Source organism: Schistocerca cancellata, chromosome 1, assembly GCF_023864275.1.
Source record: "Schistocerca cancellata isolate TAMUIC-IGC-003103 chromosome 1, iqSchCanc2.1, whole genome shotgun sequence".
Lineage (NCBI taxonomy): Eukaryota > Metazoa > Arthropoda > Insecta > Orthoptera > Acrididae > Schistocerca > Schistocerca cancellata.
The window spans coordinates 887,238,319-887,255,604 of NC_064626.1; the positions used below are offsets into that span (position 1 = coordinate 887,238,319).

General features: G+C 45.9%; 1 protein-coding gene across 1 annotated transcript in view; it reads right to left on the reverse strand.

Moving 5' to 3' along the window:
* LOC126190699 (uncharacterized) overlaps positions 1-17,286 on the reverse strand; it is a 30,827-nt gene that overhangs the window by 1,208 nt on the left and 12,333 nt on the right. The gene's annotated exons all lie outside the window — the stretch shown is intronic.

The window sequence follows — 17,286 nt, forward strand, 5'->3', positions numbered from 1 at the left end:
TTATGCGATAATGACAAATGTCTTGCCCAACAATACTCCATGGTTTTGTTCACTGCCAGGTCTCCATAGACATTCTGCAAGCACATATGAATATCTGAAATTCTCTGGTTTTTATTTTATTTTATTTTTTTTTTTCCAAAAGAAATTCAGTGACAGCTCTCTGCTCAGAACGCACCTTTGTTACAGATGCCATTTTCAAGGTTACATATAGTGCAGCCACATACCAGAACTTCATGAAACTATAGGGGTCAAAGTAGGAATATTCCATGATGTCCCACAACCAAATTGCACATATTTTCAACCAAAATTGTCTGAGAAAGAAAAATGTGTTGCATTACTTACTGAACACCCCTCAAAGTGAAGGTTTTCAGAAGGCAAAATTTTAAGTCCAATACAAATGGAAGAAACATTATTCATTGAGTGGGCATCAATGATTCACTACTGAACTGCACATACTTCCAAAGTCACCAGACACCATTTGTACCATTGTCGCACTAAAAAAGTGAGTTCAAAATTGGTGGATTCCCCCTTCAAATTTTGTGCTGTCTCATGACATTGGAGACAATTTTCAATACTGATTTGTGATGGATAATATTGATCTCACTACACACTTGACAATAGTCAATGAAATGGCACACAATTCAAAATAGGAACATAATGACAATGAATCATGCTATGAAGGGCAACATGAATTGTCAGAAGTTCATTTCATTCACTGAACAGCACCATGGAAATGTTGAAAACCGTGCATTGGCAGACCCTTGAAAATTATCCAGTGAACACCCACTTACAAAAGTTTCAAGATATAGTATTAAATAAAGAATCCAGAGATATTTTTCAGCCCCCTATGTATCACTCCCATAAGGACCACGAAGACAAGATTAGACTAATTAACCCACACACAGAAGCTTAAAAGCAGTCATTCATCCCCACACTCCATGCATGACTGGAATGAGAAGTAATCTTAACATGTGGCACCACATTATGTATCCTCTGCCATTCCTTCACAGTGGTTTGCAGAATATGTACACTGGTGTTGACTATTACCAAAAGGAACTTATTTACTGCCCATCCACAAATTGCATCTCCCACACAGGAACTGTTGGGAAGTCCAGTGCATCTATCATACAGTCCACATTTTGTCCCTTGTAACTCTCATTGGTTCACGTCGCTGCTGAATATCTAGGTACAAGCACTTTTGCAGGTGACGAGGTTGAATGGCATTGATAAAGTAAATGAGAAAGGCCATAGGCATCTGCGAGGAGGAGAGAGGGATCCAGGGGAGGCAACTGCCCCTCCTGGAATCTGGGTACAGGCTTTTTATTCATTATGGAATTCTCACTAATTACTAAACTGCAGACTTAACACTGCCAAGCAAGATGAGAAACCACTAATGTATATATAATTTGGTTCTCACGCTGTTCATGGGAAATTATGCCAATTCATTGATGCAGCAGCAGGTTCAGTGCTGTTCTGCATTCACAATGGATGCAAATCTTAACAGAAACATGCCAAACAGTGTCCTCAATCTTTCATCTGTAGTTTCCTTGTACAATCCTTATCAAACTCCACAATAGGACCAGTCCAACATCCATGGCATGCAGATTCCAACTCTGATTCCCAGCATAACATAAACATAGTAACAATATAGGTGCCCATCAACTGTCCCCAGTATTTGTAAGAGTTCCCCATTCCCTCTCCTGCACAACAGACGGTAGTTCACTGTTTACCTGTGAACAAAGAAGAATTATGGTGGCTTGCTAATTATACGTTCAGCTTCACGTGGCACACTGCTACAGTGGACTCTGAAGAACAAAGCCATGCTATATCGTAAACATATCCGAAATTACTATTTTCTGTACTAGAAGAGAAGAAAAAAGCATAAAATTTTAAAGTCAAAGAGATGTCCATCCAGAATTTTGGAATTTCTCAAATTCTACTGTGTGTCACACAGTAGCATATGTAGTCACAGAGCTATAAAATCTGCAGTCTGACTGATGCGAGTCCAGTTGATATGGTTGCACAATAATGTGACAGACTGAAGAGATGCCTTGGTTCAGTCCACAGCTTTTAAACACCAGTTTTGCCAGCCTGGGTTTTGGGAAATTTCCCACATTTATCTGTTTTTGTTTCAGTTTGTTTTAGGTCACAGAAACAACTGAGGCCATACACGCCCATGTCAGAACAGGAGTTAAAAACAATTACACATTAAGCCCAATTGATGGGAGGAAATATAGCTAAGAACAAGGAATTCCTCTTGGAGAAAGGTCCATAAAATACGCTGCAGAGGCAACAGAGGTGCAGAATTAACAATTAAATGTCCTTCGCCATATTGCTAAGATGTATAAAAAGTAAAACATGGATGACAGTCAATAATTCAGATGGCAAACATACATTAGAATGTAAATGGTTAAAAAAAAAAAAAGGGCATTTGGTCAGAAAATGGTGAAGTGTCAAAGGTTGATGACAATGAGCACAAAGTAGAGGGAGATCACCACTTAAATTTTGATGACTAAAATGACAGTGTACAATATGCAACTTAGCTAAAATGATCTTGTGGCGAGAGGACTGAGAGGAGATGGCCAAGCCACTGGGGGAGATTTAATTCCCCAGAGCCTTTCCCATAAAGAGAAGCCTTTCCCATAAAGAGAAGACCAGTGGTGACGCAAAAGTGACACCACCTGCTGACAGATGGCAACACGGAGATCATCGGAAGGCATGGGAGAACTTGCAGGTTGAGATAGGAGGACTGCAGCCATGGCAGCAGCCTCGTTTGCCGTCAGACTAACGTGACCAGGAACCCACATAAATATCACAGTGGCTCCTTCAAGAGTGAGCAAGTGGAAGCTTTCTTGGACCCGTTGCTCTAAGAGATGGACAGTGTACAGCACACAGAGGCCTGAGGGGCACTGAGGGTGTCAGATAATGACACAATTGAAAAGCCTGTGTCGCCAAATATACTGCATGGCCTAATACAGGACAAAGAGCTCTGCTGTAAATATTGAGCTGTTTTCAGGAAGCTGGTGCAGTGGTGCCAATGGCAAAGGCACACCTGACGCCATAGTAAGTCCAAGTATACACAAAGGTACTATCGCTAGGTTCTGTGCAAAGTTCAAGAAACTTACAGCAATAGATCGAATCCGGAGTAGTTTCCTTAGGAAGGTGAACATGGGCCACCGCACGAAGCCAAGGTGGTGAAGGGTCCACACCCATCAGGAAAGTGGCATGGAGCATGAAGTTACACTGGTGGAGTAAGAGCTGAAAGAGAACTCCAAGAGGTAACAGAGAAGAGGGATGTAGTACCCGATACTGGCAGTTAAAGGAGTCATCGAAGGAGGCATAGGATGGGTGGCTGGGCATGGCAGACAAATGGCATGTGTATCTGCTGAGTAGAACATCATGCCGGTATGACAGCAGTAGTTTGGCTGCTTTTGCACAGACTCACAACCAGGCTAGTGGAAAAGGCGCCAGTGACCAAATGGATTCCACAATGGTGGAATGTATTTAGACGGCATAAGATGGATGGACATGGAGATACATAAATGAAATACCCATAGTCTAGTTTTGAATGGACCAGGGATTGGTACAAATGGAGGAAGATGGTCTGATCCACTCCTCAGGAAGTACCACTTAGGACACGTAGGAAACAGGGGGACCAGGTACAGCGGGCAGCCAGGTAAGACATGTGGGAGGACCAAGAATGTTTCCTGTCAAGTACGAGCCCAAGGAATTTCGTAGTTTTAGCAAACAGAAGAGCAACAGGCCAAGATGTAAAAACAGTGGAAGAAACCTAGTGCGCCGCCAGAAATTCATATGAACGGTTTTGTCAGTGGAAAAGCGAAAGCCACCGTCAACGCTCCACGAGTAAAGACGAACAAGACATTGCTGAAGACACTGCTCAAGGAGACAAGTCCATGGTGAACTGCAATAGATCACAAAATTGTCGATGACTAGGGAGCCAGATATGCCCGGTGGGAGACAGGCCGTAACAGGGTTAATCGATAGAGCACAGAGGACATTAGGTAGAACCCACAGGGACTTTGAAAATTATGTCTTTTAAAAATTCCTGAAGGAAACAAGGCAGGCAGCCTCAGAAGCCCCACATGCAGAGAGTACAGAGGACACCAGTCCTCCTCCAGCAGGGGTCGTGGCTTTCTCCCAAAAAAAAAAAAACAGTCTGGTATTTCTGCAGAAAACTGGAAAACTGTTTGTGACATTGTTCGACAAAGTGACGAGATGGTCAACCACAGAACAGAGCACTCGGAATCCACTTTGTGCAATGGTTAGTAAATTGAGAGACTCGAGCCACCATACCACCTGGGCTTGAGTCATACATTCCATCACATTGCAAACACAGCTAATGAGAGAACATGGGTTGGTAGCTAGAAGGAAGGTGCCTGTCCTTACCAGTTGTAGGTATGGGCATGACAGTGCCGTCTGGGAAACATGTTCTCTGCTGAGATGCAATTATACGTATGAAGGAGAAAGTGCTTGCCCATTAGACAAAGGTGCAGCAACATCTGAATATGAACATTGTCCAACCTTGGGGCAGAAGTGCATGGCAAAGTGAGAGCATAAACTAGCTCCCTCATAGTAAAGGTGGTATTGTAGCATTCACAATCCTGAGAGGAGAAGGGTATTAACCGAGCCTCCTCCACTAATTTCCAATGGAGGAAGGCAGGGTGATAAGAGGGTGGAGCTCGAAATCTCCGCAAAATAGCAACCTAAGGTGTTGGAGATGGCTGTAGGGTACACAATGACATCATCTGCTATGGTGAGGCTGGAAACTGGGAAATAGACCTTGGTCCCAGTGAGCCACTGGACATTGGCCCACCTCACAGAAAATGGAATGGAACTGTTAAAAGAACTAGTAAAGGAAGTCCAGTTAGGGTTTTTTGGTGTCCTGAAGAATGCGACAACACAGTGCCTGCAACTGTTTATGACAAATACAGCTTGCCATCACAGGGCGACCTTTAAAAATGCAGAGAGCACATCTCTGCACTCAAACTGCATTGCGGCACACATCAGTCTACCAAGTGACTGGAACATGGCACTGAAAAGATGAAGTACGAGAAATGGAACATTCTGCAGTGGTACGGATAAAGTTTATAAGGTATTCCACCTGGTCATCATAACTGGGGAAATGTTGTTCGGCGAAGGCCGTAGGGTGGAGTAAAGCCTCCAGTCAGCCTCAGAAAGCTGCCAGTTGTATTTACTCATAGGTGGGGTAAGGGTGAGCGAATGGATAACAAATGGAAGGAAAATGGTCAACTGAGTGCGTGTCAGAGAGAACAGACCACTCAAGATGACAGGCAAGCTGGGCAGTGCAGAACGAGAGGTCCAAATGGGAATAGGTGTGTGTGGAGTCTGAGAGGAACAAGGGTGCTCCAGTTTTAAGGCAACTGAGGATGAGTTGATTGAGATGGTCAGCCAAGAGGGTACCTCTCGGCCTGGTTCTGGAAGAGCCCCAAAGGGGATGGTGTGCATTAGAGTCACCAAGCAACAAAAAGTGGTTAGGAAGTTGACCAATAAGCTGGAGGAAGTCGTCCCTAGTGACACCGAATGATGAAGGGATGTAGACGCTACAAAGAGAAACGGTGAACCGAGGAAGGAAAATGCACATTGCAACAGGTTGCAGCCAGTTCTTTGATGGGGTGGTTTGACTATGAACGTCATCTGGGATGAGCAGCATGCCTCCCCCATGAGATAGAATGCCATCCTTGGGGGAAAGTCAAAGCAGACTGGAAAGAAATGCAAGTGGTCAAAGCAGTCACGAGAATGCAATTTTGTTTCCTCGAGGCAGAAAACAAGTGCACGCTGTGGAGAGCAGCTGTAATTCTTCCTTGTGGGAGCTAACGCCGCAAGTGTTCCACTGGAGGAGACTTGTGACGGGAAAAAGGGAGGAGGGAAAAAAATGAAGGGTTTTCACCTCAGCAGCTGCCGAGTGCCAGCCTTCAACTCACTGTTACAGGGTGCAGAGGTTGGAGAATCCTGTTCCATGAGATGCACTGGCATTCTCACTGGGCTGGCCTGCGCATTCCAGGGCAGAAAAACAGTTGGCAGTGCACACCGGTGAAAGAGAGTTTGGCCGGGTAAGAGTACAATGTGGTGACACCTTTGAAGAGGATCACTGAGCCAGCAAAGGAGAACACTGTTTGCCTTTGTTTGATTTCTTGGAGCTTTTCCGGTTGCCAAAGGAAGATTCAGATGTTTGTTGGCTGGGGGACATAAAAAGTCTTCATGGGAGTATTCCTTCTGTTCTTTCCAGCCTGCCAGTTAAGTAGCAGGTGATTCCACTGACAGAGGTGAAGACGTGGTGGCTTGTTGCACACCTGGAGGAAGAGGAGATGGGGATGCTACCGTGACACTGGGCAATTTTACAACAATGGTGCTGAATTTGAGGTCGCAAGTCTGCGTCGCTGTGTCCTTTGTGAAGCGAAGTATAACAAGACAGCACTGTAAGTGCCAGATGGTAAAAAGCAGGACATTTGACTAGCCAGCAACTTGCTAGTGACAGGGCAAGGCACTTTTTCCTTCACTTGGATCTCCTGGATAGCCAGCTCATCAAGATACACCAGACATCCTCGGGCTGAGGTTGCATGTTTCGCCACTGCAATTGATACAGCGGGGAGGAGGAGGAGGCAGGCAATCGTCTTCATGACCACCCCTACCACAAGTAACACATTTGGTCTTGTTTCGACAGGACAGTCAAGTGTGGTTGTAATGTTGACACTGGTAGCAACACATTGAGTTTGAAATGTTAGGTCAGACTGTGATGACTTCATAGCCTGCTTTGATTTTTGATGGAAGCGCTGTTTGATCAAATATAAGAAAAAGTGTGTGTGTAGGCACTAAGATTGCATCAACCTTTTTCATTACCTGTTGGACTGCAGTGATGCCCAATCAGAGAGGTAAGTTTGGATTTCTCCCTCAGTCAGGCCTTCGAGCAGCTTAGTGTAAATAACACCACATGATAAATTCAGCATTCCACGGGCCTCAATACAAATGGGATAGTTGTGGAGGAGTGAAACTGCAAGCAGTTGCTGGGCTTGAGAATCACAATTTGTCTCCAAAAGCAAACTGCCATTACATAAATGAGAGCAGGATTTCATATGATTGGCAATTGCAGCAACACTTTTCTGAATTATAAATGGATTAACCATAGCAAAGGACTGACCTCCTTCAGTTCGTGATACCATGGGGAACTGAGATGCAGCTGTGAGAGTATTTGAATCTTTAGCCTCATTATGTTTACTTTTAGTAGATGTAAACTGAGATGGTGATTTAGCAGGAGCACACAGGGAAGGAGGAGAAACAAAGAGGAACCTCAAATGCCAAAGCAGAGGAAGGATAGTAGATGGAGAACGAAGGAAGGAGGAAAGAAAGAAAAAAAGCAGTGTGAGAACTGTTCTGATGTCAGATACCAAAAATTCAGAACACATTCCAAAAAAATATCCCAGACATGTTTCCCCTGGAAGGGGAAAAAAACAGAAGGAGGACAGACATGCAGCACAGAAGGGAAAAATGCTGCAAAGGCTGGGGGCCCATGGTAGCCAAGCACGAACTCATGAAAGAGTGGTGAGCTCCCTGGGGGCCAACATTTACCTGGTCATATACTGGTGCTAGGATACGCTTTACCTAAGCAACCCAAAATAATTTTCAACATTTTGTTCAGCTAAAGTTATACTACTAAAAATTAAAAAACAACAGGCATGAAAATAATGCAAAAGTCCATAAATGTGAAAATTTGAAAGCTAGCTAAGTATTGCAGACATTATTAAGGATCAATAACCAGTTTTTAAAAATGTATTCACTTTTGTTCCACTTCAAGGGAGTAGTAATGTGTCCTTACTTTCATTTATATGTAACACAATATAATCATTCACTCTGACTTTTTTAATATTTCAGAATTTTAATTTTCAGTATCAACCTAACAATATTAGAATATGAATAAAATATTGTGAATAATTTCTAGTTACATAACTTCTTGTATACCTCTGATTTAATCATACAAGAATCTAATTCTGGATCACTGAATCAAAAAGATGATATCCATACTTATATTAATTTTATAAAAAGATATACTTTGCACACATATAGTATGAAATATCCTTACCATTTTGGTATCACAGTCATATACATTATAAGCACAATGTGGACATCTTTCAATAATTTGAGATACAATAAATTTAGAATACTACTTCTTAAATACAGTTTTTGAGGCACAACACATTTTCAAACTTCCAAAATCGGTTACATAAAAAGGGCAATTTTATAATCTTGCCTGCTCTTAATTAAATTTTTGTGGGCGTCATGGAGTGGGCAGATTACTTTTATGATGCTGGAATGAGAAAAGCTCATACATAGACTCAGAAAATTTAGTGCTTTGAAACTCTTTTGTGGAAAAGTGTACAACTCTTTTTTTGTCATTTTAGTACTATGAAAAGGAGACTACGAGAAACTGAAACCTATAGTTTTCCGTTTACAGCTTGTCACCTCAACTGTTGAGTGACATTTCATTTTCAATGCCTTATAGTAATGAGTTTACTAATGCCACTGATAATTTAAGTGTTTTAAGTCAATGGTGCTCTAAATATTACCACAGAAAATTTTGCGAATGTTGATGAGTATCTCCACTAGACTCAAATTCAAACCTTTGGTGAAGGTGAAGAGTCAGTACTTGCGGTGACTGATATTAGGTTTCTGAGTGTGTATTTGATGCACATTGTGGATTCAACTTTTTGGCAGTGATTCTTTATTAATGGATGTTGTGAAAGATCATCAGGATGGGGTTCACAGAGTGGCAGTTGTATGCACCATATAATAATACTATATGAACAAAACTACTTGAAATTTGGGTATTGCCAACAAATATAAACATTAAATGAGAACATGAACTTCTTGACAAGTATTTATGGGGTGGAAAAGGGTTTTTAGAAAGAAAATTCCAAGTTTAATACTAATACTATTAGGAGCTGAAAGAGAGAGGGCTTCACGCTCTGTTTAGTCATTGCGCTATTTATATAGTGACAGCATACTGGAAGTTGTGTAACATGTCAAATAAGTAGACAAAGTATTACCAGACATTTGAAATGCATTTATTCACTATCACATCAACGCTTATTAACAAAAGTAGACTCCCACATGGTAGCAAACGAAATTTGTGACTGTATTGAGGATTTCTTGGTACAGATAAAGCTACAAGTTATCTTCGATGGAAAGTCATCAACAGATGTAGAAGTAACCAAGTGCAGATGCATAGTTCATTTCTGGGAGGAGAGGAGGGTGGGAGTGTCACACTTTCATACTGACTCCCTCCTCCTTCCCCAAATATAGCATGCTGTCATCGCCACTATCACCTATGATTTTAATAATAATAATAATAATAATAATAATAATAATAATAATATCACACTTTCATACTGACTCCCTCCTCCTTCCCCAAATATAGCATGCTGTCATCGCCACTATCACCTATGATTTTAATAATAATAATAATAATAATAATAATAATAAAGATAAAATATACAGAATACTTTAATATAATAATTTGTTTACATCAGCATTTAGTGAGTCACTTTAGCATAATATTTCACAAACTGTAGTTATTCCATAAACTGCAGTTCAGAGAAACACAGCAAACATTTGAAAATTTGAGACATACAAATGTCATGCAATTGACTGAAGAAATATGATAGCAACAATTCCTCACAAATTTAATGTTATAATCTACACAACACAAAATAGAAATGTGAACTCACTGTTATCAGTATTTTACTAAGCACTACAAGTGAGAAAATACATATTTACAAACTATGGCTAAGCAAACAGGTGAATGAGGGAAATGCTGTTTCTTTCAGTCATTTACACCTACGTTCGGGAAACCAGTCTCTACGAATCATGTTGGATTTATTGTCAACAGCAGGTACACTCAGTCTATGGCTGTGCAATTTACCTGGCTGGAATGTTACTGGTCAGGTTGCAAGCACCCAAATGTGAGCACACACTAATGCAAGCAACAGAAAAGTATAATGTGTAACAACATAGCTCATATTTTCTAGAAAGTATCCTGTGTTACAACATAGCTTGTATTTTCTACAATCCCTGGCCATTTTAGAGACTTAGTTCTCATATTATTTTATTCTTTGGAAGTTAGCTGTAAAATTTGGTAAGTGATAAATGTTTGAACGCTTCTGCTGTTTTTGGACCGGAGAGGGGGGGGGGGGGTCATGAATAGCCCTCACACCCCCAACTCCCACAAAAACATTCCTCTCAAAACCGTCCAATCAGTGCATGGAAGTAACTTCAAGCATGCCCAAGTGAAGTGTGTGCTGACACTTACTGTTCATACTTTGTATTAGTGGCATGGCAGACAATATTAAGTTACTTTTTGTGGATGATGCTGTTATCTGTAATGGAGTACTATCTGAAAAAATAAGCACAAGTATTCAGACAGGTCTTGAGAAGGTATCAATGTAGTGCAAAGACTGACTCTGACAACTTCCTTTAAAAATTCAGAAATGTAAAACTGTGCACATCTCAGAATGTACTAAACTACGACCACAATATCCAACAGTCATAAGTGCATCAGTCAGCTCGTGCAAATGCCCACCTACACAGGGAATGAGATTGGAGAGATGGGGGGGAGAGATGGGGGAGGGGGAGAGGGATGGGGGGGGGAGAGATGGGGGGGGGAGATGGGGGGGATGGGGTGGAGAGATGGGGGGGAGAGATGGGGGGGGAGAGATGGGGGGGGAGAGATTGGGGGGGAGAGATGGGGGGGGAGAGATGGGGGGGAGAGATGGGGGGGAGAGATGGGGGGGGAGAGATGGGGGGGGAGAGATGGGGGGGGAGAGATGGGGGGGAGAGATGGGGGGGGAGAGATGGGGGGGAGAGATGGGGGGGGAGAGATGGGGGGGGAGAGAGTCACAGATCCAAATACACATAGAATTGTTGATACTGCAGTTAACTCTTGGATTTGGATTATGAATGGGGAGATGGGAACTATGGATTCAAACAGTGAACTTAGAACTAATCATATTAATATTGACAAGGTAAGGAATGTTCTGGCAGAATATAAATAACTTAGGACTAAAGGAGACCATTCACTGAACAGTAGAAGCGCTGAGCCATAGAAGGCACATGATGAAAGATAATTTTGATAGCTTTCAGACAAATCCTTTCACACACACACACACACACACACACACACACACACACACACACAAAAGGAGCTACATTGTACTGACTGAACACATAGTGCTGGGACTGTAGTTTGACAGGTGCACTAGGGTGGGTAGAAGGAGAAGGGGTGGGGGGAGAGGTAGGTGGTAGCTCGGGGAATGCAGCTGGTGTGCAGGATAGGAACGTGTGTGTGTGTGTGTGTGTGTGTGTGTGTGTGTGTGTGTGTGTGTGTGTGTGTGTGTGTGTGAGGGGAGGGGCAGCTGGTGCACGGGCATTGGAGTCAGTTATTTGTGTGGTACATGGTGGTGATGACATGGAGGTGGGATATGAGAAGGGGTGATAGGAAAGAAGATGGGGAGGCTGTTAAGTAGAGGGTTTGGGTGCTGTGTGTTAGCAAAGATTGAGGCCAGAAGGATTTCAGGAGTGGAGAATCTGTTGCAAGAAAAACTCCCATCTGCATAGTTCAGAAAAGCTGGTGCTGAAGGGAATGGTCCAAATAGCACAGGGAATGAACTCAAGCATGTTGTACTCAGCAGTATGTTCTGGCACTGGGATGTAATCTCTGTTTGTGACAGTTTGACAGTGGCCATTCATTCTGGTGAACAGCTGCTTGGTGGTCGTGCCTACATAGAATGCTCTGCAGAAATTGCAGCAGAGCTGGTATAAGAAATGGCAGCTTTCACAGGTGACCCTACCTCTATGGGATAGGTAAGCTTGTGACAAGACTAGAGTAGAGTACGATACACTGGGTTGGTGAATCAGGCAGGTTTTTCACCAGGGTATTCCATAGAGATATGACCCTGCAGCAAGAGATCTTGAATGGAAGTGGCATAGGGATGGACCAGAATTGTGCGTAGGTTGTGTGGGCAGTGTAATATCACTTCTGGAGGTGTGGGAAGGATAGTGGGTAAGATGACCCTCATTTCCAGACATGATGGTAGATAGTCAAAGCCCTAGCAAATGACATGGTTCACTTGCTCATGCCTGGGATGATACTAAGTGATGAGGGTATGCACCTTCACTGCCAGTTCTTGGGGGTTGTTGGATGATTACAATGTGTGAGGATAGGAAATCTGTTTGCAGGCTAGGTTTGGGGGATAATGCCTGTCTGTGAGGGCTTTTGTGATACCTTCAGCATACTGGGCAACCATTTCCACAGGTGACCAGGAAGAATGGGTGATATATTTTAGTGTAGAAGAAGTGACAGATGTCAAAATGCATGTACTCTTGGTGGTTAATGGGCTTAATATGGACAGAGATATCAGAGAAGTGGAAGTCGATGAGCAGGAATGTGGCACACTGAAGGGGACCAGTTGAAAGAGATGTGAGAGAAGGTTTGAGGCTATGAAGGAATGAGGACAGGGAGTATGGCTCTGTGTCCAGACACGAAAATATCATCAATGAACCTGAACCAGACAAGGGGTTTTGGAGGTTAGGAAGGTTTTTTATTGATGGCCCATAAACAGATTGTCACAGCAGGGTGTCATGTGGGTTCCCATGGTCATACCACCAATTTATTTACATACCTTTCTCACAAAGGAGAAATAGTTGTGCATGAGGATGGTTGGTGGTTGTTTTGGGGAAGGAGACCAGACAGCGTGGTCATCGGTCTCATCGGATTAGGGAAGGATGGGGATGGAAGTCGGCCGTGCCCTTTCAGAGGAACCATCCCGGCATTTGCCTGGAGTGATTTAGGGAAATCACAGAAAACCTAAATCAGGATGGCCGGACGCGGGATTGAACCGTCGTCCTCCCGAATGTGAGTCCAGTGTCTAACCACTGCGCCACCTCGCTCTGTGTGCATGAGGATGTAACTGGTTGATGTCTAAGGAATGAGATAGTTGGTTTGGAGTCAGAAGGATGATGGGAAAGGTAGTATTCAACAGAAGCCAAGCCGTATGAAAGAGGGGTGTTGGTTGGTTGGTTTGGGGGGGATTAAAGGGACCAGACTGCGACGGTCATCGGTCCCTTTTTCCAAAAAAAAAAAAGTAAAACCACCCAAAGAGAATAAAAAACGAACAACAGGAAAGACGTCAGACGACACAGGACAAAAAATACTCCTACAGAGATCAGACGAAACAAATTAAAATCACACAGAGTGTGACAGTGGTTGGCCGACCATAGAGATAAAAAGGAAAAGCCAACCACCGAGAACACATTAAAAACTCAGCGTAAAATCGTAGGCCAATGGCCAGAATCAACACAAAAGAACAGAACAAACACTCAGAGTAAATAATAAAAACCCCCTGCCCGAATAAAACGGAAAACTAAGTCAGCCATACCAGGGTCATCACATAAGAGGGCAGGGAGCGTATCAGGCAGCGCAAATGTCTGCCTGACCACAGCTAAAAGGGGGCAGGCCAACAAAATGTGGGCCACTGTCAAAGCCGCCCTGCAGCGACATACAGGAGGGTCCTCCCGGCGCAGTAAATAACTGTGTGTCAGGTGGGAGTGGCCAATGCGGAGCCGACAAAGGACGACAGAGTCCCTGCGGTTGGCTCGCAGGGATGACCGCCACACAGTCGTCGTCTCCTTGATGGCACGGAGTTTATTGGGCATGATCCGATTGCGCCATTCAGCGTCCCAAAGCGCAAAATCTTTTCGGCGGAGGACTGCCCGCAAATCAGTCTCTGGGAGGCCAACGTCCAGAGACTGTGTACTCGTGGCCTCTTTCGCCAGGCAGTCAACATGTTCATTGCCCGGGATACCGACATGACCGGGGGTCCACACAAAGACCACAGAGCGGCCGCAACGCACAAGAGTATGCAAGGACTCATGGATAGCCATCACCAGACGAGAACGAGGAAAACACTGGTCGAGAGCTCGTAAACCGCTCAGGGAATCGCTACAGATAAAGAAGGACTCACCTGAGCAGGAGCGGATATACTCTAGGGCACGAAAGAAGGCGACTAGCTCAGCAGTGTAAACGCTGCAGCCAGCCGCCAAGGACCGTTGTTCAGAATGGTCCCCTAGAGTTAGCGCATACCCGACACGACCAGCAACCATCGAACCGTCGGTGTAAACAATTCCAGAGCCCTGATACGTGGCCAGGATGGAATAAAAGCGGCGGCGGAAGGCCTCTGGAGGGACCGAGTCCTTCGAGCCCTGTGCCAAGTCGAGCCGAAGGCAAGGGCGAGGAACACACCACGGGGGTGTACGCAGAGGCGCCCGGAAAGGAGGTGGAACTGGGAAAAACCCAAGCCCGCAGAGAAGCTCCTTGATGCGTACGGCGATCGGACAACCCGACCGGGGCCGACGGTCTGGCAGATGGACGACTGACTGCGGGAACAGGACACGATAATTTGGATGCCCGGGCAAGCTAAAAACATGGGCAGCATAAGCGGCCAGCAAACGTTGGCGTCGGAACCGCAGTGGAGGTACACCTGCCTCCACTAGGACGCTGTCCACAGGGCTGGTGCGGAAAGCACCAGTGGCAAGGCGTATCCCGCTGTGGAGAATTGGGTCCAGCACCCGCAACGCAGATGGGGATGCTGAGCCATAAGCTAGGCACCCATAATTCAGGCGAGACTGGATTAACGCCTGGTAGAGCCGCAACAGGGTAGATTGGTCGGCGCCCCAGCGGGTGTGGCTCAAACAACGCAGGGCGTTGAGATGCCGCCAACACGCTTGTTTAAGCTGCCGGATATGAGGCAGCCAAGTCAACCGGGCATCAAAAAGGACACCCAAAAACCTGTGGGTCTCCACCACAGCAAGAAGTTCGTCGGCAAGATAAAGCCGCGGCTCAGGATGGACCGTTCGGCGCCGGCAGAAATGCATAACGCGGGTCTTGGCAGCCGAAAACTGAAAACCACGCGCTACAGCCCAAGACTGCGCCTTGCGGATTGCGCCCTGTAGCTGACGTTCAGCTGCTGCAATGCTAATAGAACTATAGTAAAGACAGAAGTCGTCAGCATACAGGGAAGCGGAGACAGAATTTCCTACTGCCGCAGCGAGACCGTTTATTGCAATTAAAAACAGGCAGACACTGAGGACAGAGCCCTGGGGTACCCCGTTCTCCTGGACGAGGGAGGAACTATACGAGGCCGCGACTTGCACGCGGAAGGTACGATACGACAGAAAATTTCTGATAAAGATCGGCAGAGGGCCCCGAAGACCCCATCCATGAAGCGTAGAAAGGATGTGATGACGCCATGTCGTATCGTACGCCTTCCACATGTCGAAAAAGACAGCGACCAGGTGCTGACGGCGGGCAAAGGCTGTATGGATGGCCGACTCAAGGCTCACCAGATTGTTGGTGGCGGAGCGGCCTTTACGGAACCCACCCTGAGACGGAGCCAGAAGGCCCCGAGACTCCAGCACCCAATTTAAGCGCCGGCTCACCAGCCGTTCAAGCAACTTGCAAAGAACGTTGGTGAGACTAATGGGACGGTAGCTGTCCACCTCCAGAGGGTTCGTTCCAGGTTTCAAAATGGGGATGACAATACTTTCCCGCCATTGCGACGGAAACTCACCCTCGACCCAGAGACGGTTGTAAAGGTCGAGGAGGCGTCGCTTGCAGTCCACTGAAAGGTGTTTCAGCATCTGACAGTGGATGCGATCTGGCCTGGGAGCGGTATCAGGGCAAGCGGCAAGGGCACTCTGAAATTCCCACTCACTGAATGGAGCGTTGTAGGGTTCAGAAGCGTTGGTGTGAAAAGAAAGGCTCCGACGTTCCATCCGCTCTTTAATGGAGCAGAAGGCTTGGGGGTAATTCGCAGAAGCGGAACTCATAGCAAAATGCTCTGCTAAGCGGTTTGCAATGACGTCGGAGTCAGTACAAACTGCTCCATTCAGTGAGAGCGCAGGGACGCTGGCAGGGGTCCGATAGCCGAAGACCCGTCGAATCTTGGCCCAGACCTGCGATGGAGTGACATGGAGTCCAATGGTGGACACATACCGCTCCCAGCACTCCTTCTTGCCTTGGCGGATAAGGAGCCGGGCCCGCGCACGCAGCCGTTTGAAGGCGATAAGGTGGTCCATGGAGGGATGTCGCTTGTGACGCTGGAGTGCCCGCCGGCGATCTTTAATCGCTTCAGCGATCTCAGGCGACCACCAAGGCACAGCCCTCCCAGAAGAACGGGGAACGGCAGACTCGGCGGCAGAGACGATGCCGGCGGTGACCGATGTAACCACCGCATCGATGGCATCAGTTGAGAGAGGCTCAATAGCGGCAGTGGAGGAGAACAAGTCCCAGTCAGCCTTATTCATAGCCCATCTGCTAGGGCGCCCAGAAGAGTGACACTGTGGTAGTGACAGAAAAATCGGAAAGTGGTCACTACCACACAGGTCGTCATGCACACTCCAGTGGACAGATGGTAAGAGGCTAGGGCTACATATTGAAAGGTCAATGGCGGAGTAGGTGCCATGCGCCACACTGAAGTGTGTGGAGGCACCATCATTCAAAATCGAGAGATCGAGCTGCGACAATAAATGCTCAACGGTGGCGCCTCGACCTGTTGCCACTGACCCACCCCACAGAGGGTTATGGGCGTTAAAGTCGCCCAGTAATAAGAAAGGTGGCGGCAATTGGGCTATCAGCGCAGCCAGGACATGCTGCGCGACATCACCCTCCGGTGGAAGGTAAAGACTGCAGACGGTAAGAGCCTGCAGCGTCCACACCCTAACAGCGACAGCCTCTAAAGCTGTTTGTAGAGGGACAGACTCGCTGTGAAGAGAGTTAAGGACATAGATGCAGACGCCACCAGACACCCTTTCATAAGCTGCTCGGTTCTTATAATAACCCCGATAGCCACGGAGGGCGGGGGTGCGCATTGCTGGAAACCAAGTTTCCTGCAGAGCAATGCAGAGGAAAGGGTGAAGGCTGATAAGTTGGCGGAGCTCAGCTAGATGGTGGAAGAAACCGCTGCAGTTCCACTGGAGGATGGTTTTGTCCATGGCTGAGAAAGGCGTGCCGGGACTGGGACGGCAGATTACGCCGCTGGGTCACCTGCTGCCTCCGATTGAGCACCCGTGCTAGTGCTATTGCTATTCACGGCGTCTGAGGGACCGGCGGGATCGAGGTCCTCAGCGGACACCAGAATCTCCACCTCGTCCTCAGACGCAAAGCTAGAAGGTAGCGATGGGGTGGCTACCACAGCGCGT